The sequence below is a fragment of the Podarcis vaucheri genome (assembly GCF_965113315.1).
Source record: "Podarcis vaucheri genome assembly, chromosome: 5".
In the NCBI taxonomy this organism is placed as follows: domain Eukaryota; kingdom Metazoa; phylum Chordata; class Lepidosauria; order Squamata; family Lacertidae; genus Podarcis; species Podarcis vaucheri.
This window is the reverse complement of record NC_138763.1, coordinates 75189135-75204470: the sequence shown is the minus strand read 5'-3', so window position 1 is coordinate 75204470 and position 15336 is coordinate 75189135. Positions and strand designations below refer to the sequence as shown.

Genomic DNA, 15336 nt, shown 5'->3' with positions numbered 1-15336 from the left:
ACACATATGTACATTCTTCCCATCAGACAGTTTCTTGCTTTTCAAATCTTAAGTTCTGTTCTCCACATTTTTCTGTAATTTTTTTAACTCATGAAACTTTTTCAGTATTTTAGCTCAAATTTCTCCTGTACACACTTTAGTGTGCACTTTTGCCTCATATACATCTTTTTGCAAGGCAAATTTCCACGAAATAATGCATTTTTGCATGTTGTTTTCACGGATATGTGTATTTTTATGTACTTCTATACCATTACATGCACCAGCTGCTTTGAGACCCATATGAGATGGAAAACAGAGTCATTTTTTAAAAAATAAATAAATACTTTTTTATGCTCCTTACTTGGCAGGAGAACTGCACTGCAAAATCTGGAGAGATGTCAGTTTCAAAGGTCATCTATGGTTTGGTTCTCATACTGTTTTGGAAAGAAAAGAGCAGATTAAGCAGGCATGCCTTTAAACCAAACTAAGTCAAAAAAATTCCCCAATCTATATTCTGGCCTAGCATCTCAGTCTGAGTAAACCCATTACTCAGGCACGGACTCTGCTACTGTTCTCCTGCAGCCTGGATCCTAGTTGCTTTCCTGGATCAACTATTAACTTGATTCCAGTTTGCCAGTCCCAATAGATTTCAGCTCTGAACAGATCTCAAGCCTAATTTGCAAGCTGTGTTTGTTTTTAACTCAAGGCAGCTGATGTGTCCATAGTCCATTGTTCTGCATAGAGCGCTTCAAGCACAGGGAACTCTCACTTTCTATTTGCTTTGTGTCATCCATCTAGAAAACGGATGACATAATTAGCTGTATCCTGTGATAATGGACCACAGTCAAGGCCCGAGTTCACTGAACATAAGTCATCAATGTACATTTAAAGTACCCGTTTGACTTGCACTGAGAGAACTTTATCAGCCTCCTTTTTCTTCTGATTCTTCCTCTGTCAGTTCATTTGACAGTCCATTTTGCTGCTTATGGAACATGTTGACTCCCCTTGCCATAAATTCTCAAAATCTGAGTCAGAAGGTTCAGGAAAAGTGAAAGGTGCTTCTAGAATGTCAGAAACGTAGGTGTTCACAATTGAAAGTGGATTATAACCTTCTATTGCCCCAGTGCAGCAAATCCACTTAAAGAAAGGGGGGAAGGTCTTTTCCACTTGGGAAGGCTTTGGAGAAATTCCCTGAAAAATTAAGAAGATGTATAAACACCCTGCAAGCAAATCCAAATGAATGTTCATGGCTGTATAACCTCCCCACAAACAAATGGAGGAAATGAACAGAGCAAATGTTTAATAAAGAGCAAAGATAGTCTAACTGCTGTGTAAGTTTTGTGCAAACAAATCAGGATAAATGCACAATACACAGGCCATCTGGAGGAGCCTGAAATCATCTGGAAACCTATGTTTTCATCAGCACATTAGTCCGGGAGCTGCAGATCATAATGCTTTGAATTTCCAAAGATCAAACTCCTGAAGGATCATACTTCCGTTTCTTTTTCTTTTCTTTTTTTACATGTGCACATAATTTATTTTGCTACTAAGAAATCTGATGACTAATCCTATTAATAAATTTAATGTGAGGTGAATAACTTTGAAAAGCATCTCCTAGCTCCCCTCCCCTGGTCTCCTAGAACCCACAGACAACTGAAATGGGCAGAGCAGAGGGTGATGGTGTGCAGACTGCCTGAGACTGTGTGCGAAAGACCCTGGAGAGTCCTAGTGGGCACTGGCAAGGTCGGGACCTTCAGTCCTCGCAACTGGTTCATTGGGGCAAGACCTCCTCAAAGGAATTGCTGGGGCCACTAGGCCAGGGCTGTGGATTGTTTCCTTGAATAAACAGTTAACTGATGCATTGTTTTGTGCTGACTCCAGCCGTGACATAGCCACCCAACAACTCCTCACTCAAAGGAATTCCATTTGGAAGAGATCAATTTGGTTACTTAGCAGCACACTGGCCTTGGTTTAATGACAGGAGTCTTTATTTCAGAAGAAATGCTTGCATTAAATAAAGGTCACCTCTCATGTTCAATTTAAGGTGTCATATTTATGGCAGGTCAGCTCCCATTAAGCTAATAAAGGTTGCTATGTCACATCTTTTTGATTTCCAGTGGGATGCAGTCATACTTAAGATAATAAGTTCCGTACAGTGCATTCCTACATGATGAGCCACACATTTGCCATGTTAAACATTTTCTCCTTAAAATGGGACTAAGTGTAATAAATGCTATTCGGTCTTCAGTGCCTTTTAATTAATACACGAGGCTCACTGGGATGAAATTGGTAGGGAAACCCAACAGTTACAACTGTTTGCTAAAATAACAATTAAAAAAAGCTCAACTAGTTTTTTTGATCAAACTGCCTTCATGCTCATTAAAGTCTCTCTCTAATTCTGTAGGCTTCACACCTTTAGTTCTGTAGGCTTCACACCTCTATTGTAACCATACCCACTTTCCCCCTTTGAAGTTTCTGATTCCAAAGTTTTTAATTGCACTGATGCTTGTTAGAATAAAGTTTTCTACTAATTTAAGGTTTTGCTGAAAAGCAGACAAAGAATGAAAAGTGCAAAGGGTCCGGTCTCAGGATAGGAGGAAGCCTAGGGAGGTCTAGTGCTGAGGGCCTTCTGGCGGTTCCCTCACTGCAAGAAGCAAAGTTACAGGGAACCAGGCAGGGGGCCTTCTCGGTAGTGGATCCCGCCCTGTGGAACCCTCCCATAAGATGTCAAAGGAATAAACAACTATCTGACATTTAGAAGACATCTGAAGGCAGCCCTGTTTAGGGAAGTTTTTTAATGACTGATGTTTTAATGTATTTTTAATCTCCTGTTGGAAGCCGCCCAGAGTGGCTGGGGAGACCCAGCCAGAGGGGCAGGGTATAAGTAATAAATTATTATTATTATTAGGGAGAGCCTGCTTCAGAGCCCTCACCACCTTTCCAATACAACTAGGGTATGTATGACCTTGCCCCAGATACTGGGAGGTGATATAAAGCCTCTGGATTGGATTGGCCTGATTTACATACAAGAAAGCTGAACATTTAGCCCTTGCTTAGTCAACACATTAGCACTGGCTGCATTTCAAAGTTCAGCCCCTCCAGTTTAAACTCCAGCCCTCACTGCTGTCCATGCTGAACTCTGAAGTGAAGAATGCTCAATGTCTTTTTCTATAAGAAAAGGGGTCCTGATATGAATTTGGGCCACAATTTGGATTGGGGAGGCTGCTGATTTAGATCTGGTCCATGACCAGGGCTTTTTTCCCCAGCAGAAACTTGCCAGGACTCAGTTCCGGCACCTCACAGGTGGATGCCATTACTATTCTTAGAGAATAAGGTGAGTTCCAGCACCTCTTTTTCTATAAAAATAGCACTGTCCATGATATAATCCCAGTATTCCCCCCCCCCTTCCCAACTGCATTTTATAATGGAAAAAGATGGGTGTCCCAGGTATGCATAGGGTAACCCTTTGTTCAATGGTGAGAAGAAACAAATATTTGGCACCCCATTTGGAGTGTGTGCCAATCTTGAGTGATAAGCAAAGGAGACAGAATTTTGCTCCGTGCATGAAAATGTGTCGGAGGCAGGAATGCTTCTGATTACCACTTGTTGGAATCTGCAGGGGGAGAGGGCTTTTGGGCTTGGGTCCTGCTGGCTGGTTTCTCGCAGGCATCTGGTTGTGAGAACAGGGTGCTGGTCTAGGTGAGACATTGTCCTGATCCAGCTGGCTTGCCATATGTTTAGAAGTGTGAGAAGGCCCACTTTGTGCTGATTTGTTCTCTTCCGGTTACACAAAGAGTGAAAACTTCACTCCTGTTGTTGCCTTTACCTTTCTCCGTTACATGGTCAGAGGGCAACACGATGATGCAGCTGAAGCCCAGCAGCTTTGGGTCTGCTCAGTGGCCACATGAGAAACTGCTCAACAACCCTACATACACTGCCTTGAATTCCACGAACACAAAATCATATAATGTAGATGCAGGTGGCGCTGTGGTCTAAAGCACTGAGCCTCTTGGGCTTGCCGATCAGAAGGTCGGCAGTTCGAATCCCATGATGGAGTGAGCTCCTGTTGCTCTGTTCCAGCTCCTGCCAACCTAGCAGTGCGAAAGCATGCCAGTGCAAGTAGATAAATAGATACTGATGTGGTGGGTAGGTAAACAGCATTTCCATGCTTGCTGGTCATGGTGTTATGTTGCGCCAGAAACAGTTTAGCCATGCTGGCCACATGACCTGGAAAGCTGTCTGTGGACAAACACAGGCTCCCTTGGCCTGAAGCGAGATGAGCGCCGCACCCCATCATTGCCTTTGACCGGACGTAACCATCCAGGAGTCCTATAATGTAGCGTTGGAAGGTACTCTAAGATCATCTAGTACAACCTTTTGCAATGCAGGAAAAAAGGTGGCTTAGAAAATGGAAGAAAAGTGGCATATAAACTATATGTACTAAATAGCTTTTGATACGCCAGTATAATCTAGTTTTTTCACTAGATTCTTGTGGATAATGCCAGTGGTGGCTTGTGCAGGGAGTGGGGTGGAGGCAGTGGTATCCTCTCCTGGATGGGTTTGGGGCAGAGTGAGGCAAGATGCTGGTGAGCTTGAAGGAGCTTTGGGTGCACAGTCGCAACAGCCCCGGAGTTCTCCCGATCTTGCCACTGCTGCTTTACTCTGTCCCATCCCCATCACAATGAGTGTGGCGCTACCACCAAGATGACACCACTGCCTCCTCTCCTCTCCTCATGAGCCATAGCTAAATAATGTTTTTGATACCCTTGGCTTCCCATCAGTATTTTCAAAGATCATATTTAGTTCAACATAACATTTCCCTTACGCTATGGGTATGAAGGTTCTCCCCCTACCTCTCCATCAAGGCTAGCGTCTAGAATGCACCACGTTTTTCCCTTTGTCTGCCTTCTGTACTTTCTGCTACAGTGAAAGTAATTTTGTTTTAAATTATTATTCTGTCAAACACAGAGAGGGGGGCTAAAAGAGCTGTCAGCAAGAGAGGCAGCAAGGTAATTATCCACATTATAGTCCTGTTTGTGACTCCTAGACCAACCTTGCCTCCGAAATGGGTGTTTATTGTCCCTGAACACAATAAAAAAAAAGTCTCAATATTTCTTGTTTAAATTCATACTACATACTTACAGTTCCCATAACTACCTCCCAGAGGACAGGTGCCTGTGAAAAATGGAAACATGTGGCTTGTTGACTTTTCCTAATAACTTGATCTTGGCAAGCTTTACCCATAAACCTATGTGTGCATTTCTATATGATTCAGAAATGGGAAGCAGAGAAAAAAATGTGGTTATTCCTCAAAAGTAGTATATAAACTTTTTAAAACAATCCAATAAAATGCCACAGCCATTGGCAGCTTCGAAGAGCAAACTATCAAAGCAGTTAACAGTAATATTTAAACAAAACATAATTTACAAAAATAAATGAATAAAATTAACAGATAACTGCCAGGGCAGAGGTGAAATAAATGGATCGAAGTGACTGGGTTGCGTGGGTGTCTGCCCCAAGGAAAATATGCACAATTTTTCAAGCTTGACAAGTCACGCTTCAAATTATCTTTCAGAAGCAAATGACCCCTTGGAACACAAATGTCACCCAAGTCACCCAAGAAGTAGTCGGGAGCATAGGGAGGAGTCCTTTAGGACTGGGACCAGTGGATGAGAAAAGAAAAAGTGAACCAAATTCTAGAGGAGGTCTGGAGAACCTTTGGCCCTCCAGATGTTGCTGAACTGCAACTCACATCAATCCCAGCAAGCATGGTCAATGGCCAGGGATGATGGAAGTTGTAGCTCAGCAACATCTGGAGAGCCAACAGTATCCCATGCATTACTTAGAGCAAGGAACGGGAGTCAGTGGCTCTCCAGATGTTGTTAGACTCTAGCCCTCATCAGCCTCAGGGATAATCAGGGATAATCAGTGTTCTTGTACAACAACATCTGATGGGCTACAGGTTCCTCAGTAAAGATGGCAGAACAGGTTGGAGATAAGGATTAAGTCCTTTCCTTGCCTTAGTGAAATTTTGTTGGCTTTCCCTCCAGTTCTTCTGAATTTTCACCTAGAGCAAAAGATTTTTTCTCTTTATTGCGGATGATAAAGCAATGAAAAGTGCCAGGCAACAAGGTCATAGAAGGAGTCCATCTTAATAAAGAAATGAATGTGTTGGGGAAGGTAGCTGTCAGTCATGCTAAATCTAATGACCTGTCACTCGCGGAACACATTTTTATGCCTACATTACAGTAGGGAGATGAGGTCAGAAAATGAATTCCATTTGCTTTGACACATTAGTACACTGGATCATTGCTTTATAATTCAAATTATACACAGCAAACAAAGAGCTAGAACATGGCTTTGTACTTAATAAACAAAACTTACAATGAATTGAGGAGACAGAGAGAGCGCTTTGCTCTTGGTGTCATTAATTGTTATACAATTTTTGCATAGCTCCAGATTCTCTTCCTTCAAACAAAGAACTATAAAATGTGCCTGAATACTTTTTGAGTAAAATGTATGTTAATGAATAAGAACCTGTCATTGTACATAGTCTGAACAAGGTTGTCCAGTAGAAGCTGGAGGGGGTTCAGACAGTATGAGTGCTGCACAAAATACTTTGTGGAAAAATGAACAATGGATAGCTGTGATAGCAATAAAGCTGCTTTGTGGCATCTAATGGATGGAAAGATGAGGTATCAATATTTTAAAATCCAGCTCTTTGAGCTTTTCTGCTGTAGGCATGCTGTGGCTTCTAAGAAAGAAAGGGTATGTATCTCATGTTAGTCATACTTAAAATAGGGATGTGGGAGAAATTTGGCACATACCTGAAGGTGAGCCCGTCTAATTCATGCTTTCTGAAACAGCATGAGAACTTAAACACAGCTATCCTTTGAAATTTGTACTACTCCAGATTTTGCAGTGCAGATCTCCTGCCAAGTAACATGTATAGAAAAGCATATACTGGAGGTAAATATGCATAAATATGCATATACTAGTGAAATAACACAGAGGGTGATTCTACTGAGGGAAGTTGCTTTGTATATGAGAAGAAATTCACGCTAACCTTCATGAGGACTTTTTTATATAAAAAATTTAACTTATTCATGTGAGAATGTAGAGAAATAAGTGGAAGACTGAGAAACGAAAGGAAACCAAAATTGAAAGAGTCACTCATCCCCCTACAGTAACCGTAGCCCTACCCTCCTTTTTTGTTTTACCTTGTGCTAACAATATTCAAAACTAAACGCATCCAATGATTTTTAGGAAATGTTCTTAACATCGTTTTTGAAATCACCTTTACAGCCTGAGTCTTTCATGGCTGATCAGAAATATCTCATTTCTGGATTTTGCGGGAGCTTACTTTCGCCTAATTAATTAATAAGTGTGCACAAGGTTTCCACCTTCACTTCCCTCTTCCTTCCATCAAATTCAAATGCACAACTAATATGAGGGAGCGAAGTGGCTTCCCAGCTTCACAGGGTATTGGCTAGAGAAACGAATTATTTCCAAGCTCACATTTGTGAGTATGGGACATACTTTTCAACAGTCATTTGCAAAGGCTTTTCACACACACACACACACACACACACACACACATATATATATATATATATACATTCTATTTTGATGATCTTTTTTTGTTTTTAAACAGCTTTTGGTGCTGCAGAAAATGTTGGCAAGAACCATCTTCCACTCCTGGAGCATCTCATTCCACAAAGCATCTGAAGAAAGACTGTGTCACCAGGGGAGCAGGACATAGCTGTCCATACTGTCCATACTACTGGGGGCAGCTACCTGGAAGGAAGCAACATTGTGACACTGAGTCCATCCTCCAGATGCATTGTGGGGGGAAGTGGTTCTGAAGGAGGATTGTTGCTATCACTTCCACAGCACAACAACTTTTTAAAAAAAGAATCAAAATGGTTAAAATAATTAACAGAATCCTCTGCTAATGGCTGTTGAAAAGCAACCCACCCCATGCACCTGCAAAGGTATTCAGATTTTCTTTAATTTGTCCGGTTTTTCACCTTCCCTCTTCACAACCCCTCCCCCAAAGTGACAAGTTCCCTTAAGAACATTGCCGCCCAAGAGCAATCATGCAATGCTTTCCCCACTGACATGTCTATACTAGTGTTGAAAAACAAATATATTATTTTGTCAACTATGTCTTGCAACTGTACAAAAAACAATGGGAGGACATAAAGGGTGGGTCTGTACTGCTTCATTAAAATACAGTGCTCTTGTCCACAAATGTAGGGTGATTTAGAATTGGTCTTCTCAACACCTTTTTACTTCATAGAGAACTGCAAAAGGTAACAAATGAGGAACAACTATATAAAAGTGTGGCTTCTGGGAGAAGCTTTACTGAGTTTGAAAAGCTAACAAATAAAGAGCTATTGTGTGTGATACATTTCAGGCATAACTATAATAAATGAAAATGACCACCCAGGGTACCCATAGTTACTGAAAAGGCTGGTTTTCCTGATAGAAGCATTTTCCTTATTTTTTTAACCCTGGGGCACTAGTAATAGACTGCTTTCACACCGAGGGGAAGAGTTATAGATGGTACTCTCAATTACTAAGACTCAATATATTTTTGCTATATAGTCCTAAGACATCTAAATAGACTAAAACTTTGACTCATTGTAACAATCATCTATTTTTTTCCATTAAACACTGCATTATATATAGTTATTTTCTCCCATCAAGCCCTGTGTAAGAAACTGCTTGCAGTTGATCAGCACCCCAAAGGATCAAGTCTTCCTACTCATTATCATTTTATTTGCATGCCACATTTCCATAATTAAAATCTTGTGTTAACTGGATCTTGGTTGATTGCTCTTCTTTTAAATCTTTATACTTCAGGTTTCAACGAGGGATGGCATGAGTGGTCTCCCAAGCCTTTCTCAGAATCAAACCCCAAGGATTCAGAGGATCTGAGTCCAACTAACTCCCATTTTTGCTTTCCTGAGCAGCAGTTGCCTAGGGAAAACAAGGGATAACTAAATGCAAGCTGTTAAATACAAGACCATTCTGGGCAGCCGGCAACTGTTTCCAAGGGAATTGGAATGGTGAGAATGGTGAAGTTGGGGCAATTAAGATGGAAGAGAAGGAATAATGGGCTAGTGAGGAAGAAGAAAGAGTTGCTACAAATTTCTAGAACATTTCTACAGAGTGGATGGTATAATCAAGTGCTGGAAGTGGATAGTTGTAGAACAAAAGAGTGATGAGAGATGGAATGGCTGGTGCATGGGGAACTGGAATACTGTACAGTGGTGCCCTGCAAGACGAATGCCTCACAAGACGGAAAACTCGCTAGACGAAAGAGTTTTCCGTTTTGGAGGTGCTTCGCAAAACGAATTTCCTATGGGCTTGCTTCGCAAGACGACAATGTCTTGCGAGTTCCTGCTGGTTTTTCCCCTTCCCCCCCTTTTTCTAAGCCGCTAAGCCGCTTGTCAGCTGATCCGATCAGCAGATAAGCCGCTAAAAGCCGCTAATAGCGCCAATCCGCTAAGAGGGGGAAAACCGCTAGACGAAGAAAATCACAGAACAGATTCTTTTCATCTTGCGAGGCACCACTGTAATGTGAAGGAGCAATGTGAGAGCATCACCATACAGAAATATTTAGGCAACATATGAGACTCTGGGAGAAAGAGCTTCAGTGTTGGTTCATTTTCCAAGAAAGGGTACGGTCTTGTAAAGGTATCACCTGCTGGACAAATGTTGTTCCTTCCCCCATGAATGGAAAAAATAATGATGTTTTAACAGGTCTCTCTATAGGCTTGCAGACTCTCTTCCCAAACTTGGAGCATGGTCTTCCACCCCTCACAAAAGAACAGGAAAAGTTACAGCAAAATAAGGCGAGGTAGCACCTTGGATAGCTCCATGTGGAACTCAGACTGAAACCCAAGACTGAAACCTATCTAGACTGAAACCTATCATAACCCAAGACTGAAACCTATCTAGGGTTTCTGCTCAGTCTGAGTGGTTAACTGGAAGTCTCTTCCAGTTAAAAATCTCTCCTTCTTCAGCTGTTGCTTCTGATGGTGTGAAGGAAACAGTGACTCTGCTAGGACTTCTGGGCAGGAGTCCTCAGACTCAGAAGTGGCAGCGAGAGTGATGGCCTCTTGCTTCACAACAGCTACCAATAAATGGGTGTCATTGAGGGTTGATGTTGCAAACAATTTCCTCTCTTGGTCAGACACTTTCTCTTGAGTCCACAGCCTCATTCCCCAAACCTGAGGAGTCTGGCACCCACCCAGTGTCATGAGGACTCATGATACATGCAACATTTTTGTGGTGGAGGGGAGGAAGAAAGAGGAGCAGAGGGAGAGAAAACAGTGCTATTCCCCTGCCACAGGGTCTGCCTCTTGGTTTTTTATCTTTGATGTTCATCCTTACGTGGGTGGGGTAGTAATTTTATGTTGTATGATTTTTGTGGCTAATACTTTTAGTACATTTGTTTCATTTTAATGGATTTTCACTGTATAGCTTGCATGTTGTTGTCTCTGTAAATCATGGAGACTCCTTCTGGGTGTATGCATAAATTGACTTGAAAATAGCCTTCCCTTTTGCTTCACATTGCTGCCCCCACAATGGCTATGCCTGCATTTAAGAAGCAAGAAAAATAAATAAATTAGTGACATTGCTGGTGATTTAGTCCACTGAGATCTGGCTCTGTGCCTCATCTCTATATTTAAAGGCAACAACTTCTCAGCAACATTAAAACCACATGCCCTTTATCTTGTAGCGGCAGTCCACCTTGTTATACCCCATGGATGGCAAGTTAGTTCAAATTTCACAATTGGTAATTGGCTCAAAAAGGTTGTACACATTTCAGTTATGGGAAAATTCACTCATCGTCTGCATGTGCTGCAGGGAATTGCAGAGCTGGAGGAGGAGGTGGTGGAAACAGGAAGGGGGCACAGCCCAAACTCTTGGCTTGGCTCAGAGGACTTTGCTTAAATCCTGGGGGGATTCTGAGCCAAACCAAAGGGAGTCTTACTGGCCTTGCCCATCAGTGCTTTCAACAAACATGTTGGGTTTTACATTATACCTTTGAATTAAAGCTATGATTATTTCATCATTTTAATTTTGAGTCCTCTTCTAGGCAACCTGACTCGTGTTGTCGTAACCAGCCACTCATTGGGAAAACACCTTGTTTTAGCTGCAAAGCACATGAGTTTATTCAAATGATTTGTTTTGTCAGGAGCAAAAGGAATGAGTCTTGTCAGCTGTGCCCACCCGTCATGTAGATTTTTGTGCTTTGGATCAACAGCAATATTTCTTTTTGCCTTCAATGTCATGGCATATGAAGCTTGGTTCCTGCTTGTTCCCTGCTTGAAATTATGCTGTGCACAGACTCCTTTATCTACCTTGTGCCACTCCAGGGGACACTTAACCCACCCTGGATCAGTATTGGGGGGGGGTAAGGATTTTAAAGAGGTTTTTAAACCCTGTTTTTAGCATACAGTTAAAACAAGGTTTAGAAAGGGTTGAGAGGAGTAACACCAGCACAGTATGAAATCGCTGATTACTTAAACTGGTTTTCATTCTTAGATGATCCCTGTCAGTTGGCGATAATGCAGTAAACAAGATGATATCATGGCACTACATATTCAAACCAATTTGGACATTTGATGACATCAAAAAAGGAACAAGAGAGGTGAGTGTTATACAAACAAACATTTTGGGAAGCGTTGACCAAAACAAAACAAAAACAAAGAAACCAACAACCCTCAATTACAAGGGTGTTTGTGTGTGTGTTTTAACACAGCCAAAAATGTTCCTGAAAGTTTCAACTCAACCCTATGTGCTAAGTAAGTTGAATGTTGGACTCCATGTTTCTGTAAAGTTTTAAATTTTCACAACCTGCTCACCTTACACTGTCAAAAACTGCTTTTTTAGCACTTTTCTCTTGGACATTACATGCAAACTACTAATGGGTGAAGAGAACTGAAACAGATGCCAGAAAATTAAAATCAATTGATTTTCTCCAGAAGATTAACAAGATCTTTTATCTTGGTGACAAACAGTTCTATCCTAAATAAGCATCAATTTGACCTCATGGCTTTGAAAGGTTGCTATTAATAGCCAAGTAATATTCATTAAGAATCATGCAGTTTTCAGCAAGTTAGCTGGATAGGTTAAACAAAGGTCTTCCATTATTAAAATGAAACAGCTTGTAAGGCCTAAAGGAGAAATCATTATGAAACGGTAATCAGATAGCAAAATATGCTTGGTTCTAACGGATGCAAGGTAATATACGATGAGCCATTAGTTTTAAATTAACTGTTGGTGTCAAATGAATATATTTACTAATACAAATAGCAATGGACAAACTCCCTAGTCTCAATTCAGAAAGATGCTGGCAATTAAAAAACAATATTGAAGAATGCTTCAAAAAGCTTCTTCCATCTCCCCATCAAGCATTATAAATTTGTTCATACTTGCTAATCCCATACTGAGTCCTCACATATCCTTCCTTACCTGGTGGTTACAACTGCAGTGGTTGCAGCAAAAGGGAAGGATGTCTCTCTTACCTGCTCTTCCTTGAGTCTGGACCAAATGATGTTATGGCAGCATCCCTGGCATTAGGGACTTTAGAAAACAGCATTTCACTGGGGCATCTAATGTCCCAGAAAATTCATTGAAAATTGAAATCGAAAAGAACCCGCAAGGAAAATACATCCTGTCTGCATCTCCTTCTCCCCATTTTCAGCCATGTCTAATTAGGAGTTTAAATAGGAACAATCATATTGTTGCCACTTTCAGGTGGCTTGGGGCCACCACTTCTCACAGTGAGGGATTGATTATTTTCATGGCTCAACCTGCTGTCCCACTCTTACTCAGTTTTATGATCCATAAGGGGCAAGGGTCCAGTGTGCAGGTGGTTGCCCAAACCTATCCAAGTACCATGTCCCCATTCTCAGACCACACCAAGTGAAACGCATCCAACAAAATACCACCTCAAACCGTTGACTTGCTACAACAGTGCAATTCTGGTGGATGCAAGCAATTTTATCCCCAAATTGCTTCACAGACAAGTCACAATGCACCTCAAATCCTCATATTGGGCCAGAACATTGCATGCTCTGGATCAATCAGGAAAGTTGCAAAAGACAACCCGAGAAAATACAGTGGCCTTCACTGCTGCCAAATAGGCTCTAAAATGAGACTGTACTAGTGTCTGCTTGCAAAATATTGTAGTACTGTATATGTATGCTTGACCCGTCTGTAAAGGTAATATGTATAGAGATGCAAGCCCTGAAGGCCAGAGAGGATTCTGGAAGCCTAAAGACATCTGCGTCTTTGGAGATGAGTCATTCTGAGAGAAGGTTTTTGAGAGGCCTGTATTATGTGAGCATAAGTTGATAAATACAACACCTGTTGTTTGCCTCAACTGGATTACTGTCTTCTCAGAAAAATGCCTGCCTGGCTAAGCTACTGTAGGCCACAAAGCTACTTAAGAATATGTTAATTTTGTGGAAGGAGCAATCTCCAGATTCTTGAAGCCCAGTTTATTATTTTGGGAGCTTCTGCAGATTTGGAAGAATGTCCGTTTCTTTTCTTTCTTTTCTTTTGTTTCATTTCCGGATTGCCACCATTTAGCTAGGCAAGTAGGTTGATCAGCAAGGAACATTTTGATACCTCTTCCCTGACTTATACCAGCCTGGCTGTCCAAAAATCAGTTGTCCATTTGCAGTCAGTCCACCTGTCTGCATTAGAGGAAAGGAGAGAGAGTAAAGCCTTCTTCATCAATCTGTCATTTGGTTCATGACCAAGACTGTCTCCTCCCGTTAGTATGGATTCACAGCCACATTGAGAAAATAAAGAGGACACAAAAACCCAAAGAATAAAAACAACTGGAATATTTCAGTAGCTCAGTCACCAACAAGTTGCCTCTACCAGTTATCCATCAGGAGATCAGTTGGAAGAAGCCTTGACAGATATAAAAAGACACAACGCAGATAACAGATTTGAACCAGATGGCTAAAGGAACAAGCCAAGAGTGATACTGTTTTTGTTTTGGAAGATGCCCCGAAGGCTTTTGATGTTGAAAGAAAGAGTAAAAATATATCAGACCTCGCCAGAATGGTCAAAACACATGAAAATTGTCCCCAGGATTTTAAGTACATTGGTTCCTGAATTATGATGGTGATGATAATAATAATGATATTTCAATATTGTGAGGGGATGATTAGCTGCTTGTGCTTAAAATTGTGCCCCCTCAGAGTTTGTGCGGCTCCACAAACCTCTGTGTGTGACAGAGCTCCTCAGACATGTCTGCTTTAGTCACTAGTAGAGTCTGACAGTGGCTGCCTGCGGAAGCGCTTCCAGCAAAGAAGCTCCTTAACGGAAACGCGTCTCCTGGACTCACGACGTGGCAGCTTCCGGCGAAGCATGGGTCTCCCTACGGTTGCTTCTGACACCTCCCCGCTGTTTTCGCTGGACGTGTCTCTCACCCCTTCCTCTCCCCTGCTGGTTCCTGCCTTGGCTGCTGCGTCTCTCTCAGCATTACTGAGATCCTCCTCCAGAGACCCCTCGCTCCCCCTGCTGGTCCCTGCTTTAGCTGCTGACTCTCTCCCAACCTCTGGGAGCCCTACCACCTCCCTTTCCTCTGATGTCAGTTCCCTGACATCCACCTCCCCTCCAGGGCCCCCTTCCCCCCCGCCCCTACTCTCTCCTCTGGGCGGTGAGGAGCTAAAACCCCGAAAAGAATCCTCTTCATCTTCAGACGTCTCAAACATTTCCCTCCATCGGTCTTCGTTCCGGCTCGCTGAATCCTCCTCCGCCTCGGAATCAGAGAACCCCTCCAACTCTTCTTCTTCGTCGGTGGTGGCAAAGTATTCCCTCCGGAACCTCGCCACTGGCTGAGGTTTACGAGGGAATCTCTGATGAAAAGTTTCTATCAAAACCTCGTCATCTACATCCTCTGCCATGACCCAGGTGTTTTCCGACTCCGGCTCCCCTTCCCACATTACCAAATACTCTACTTGATCTCCCTTCCACCTGGAATCGAGAATCTCCGCTACATGGTAGCTGTGTTCCTTTTCCTCCATAGCTGGTCCCCTATTGACCCTCCCTTCTCTGTCCCCTTTATACGGTGACAGCAACGACCTGTGGAACACTGGGTGCAGCTTCATGTGGTTCGGTAACCGGAGTCTGAAAGCCACTGGGTTGACCTGCTGCGTGACTTCAAATGGGCCCAGCCTTTTGGGTCTTAACTTCTTACAACCCCCTTTGAATAGTAACCCTTGGGTGGACAGCCACACCTGGTCCCCCACCCTAATGCTTTCCCCTTCCCTTCTGGTTTTGTCTGCCTGCCTCTTATATTCCTCCTTAGCCCTGTTT

General features: G+C 42.4%; 1 protein-coding gene across 11 annotated transcripts in view; it reads left to right on the top strand.

Annotated features, from left to right (window-relative positions):
* Window positions 1-15336, top strand: part of LOC309532295 (uncharacterized protein) — a 472441-nt gene that overhangs the window by 181029 nt on the left and 276076 nt on the right. For 8 of the 11 annotated variants that reach the window (XR_014219696.1, XR_014219697.1, XR_014219698.1 and 5 more), the window contains one exon: window positions 11542-11647. The exons of 1 other annotated variant lie outside the window; for it this stretch is intronic. The gene's annotated coding sequence lies outside the window, so the exon portion shown is untranslated. Of the gene's footprint in view, window positions 1-9559; window positions 9685-11541; window positions 11648-15336 lie in introns of those variants that run through there. 2 more of the 11 variants (XR_014219700.1, XR_014219701.1) reach the window with 2 other exon arrangements.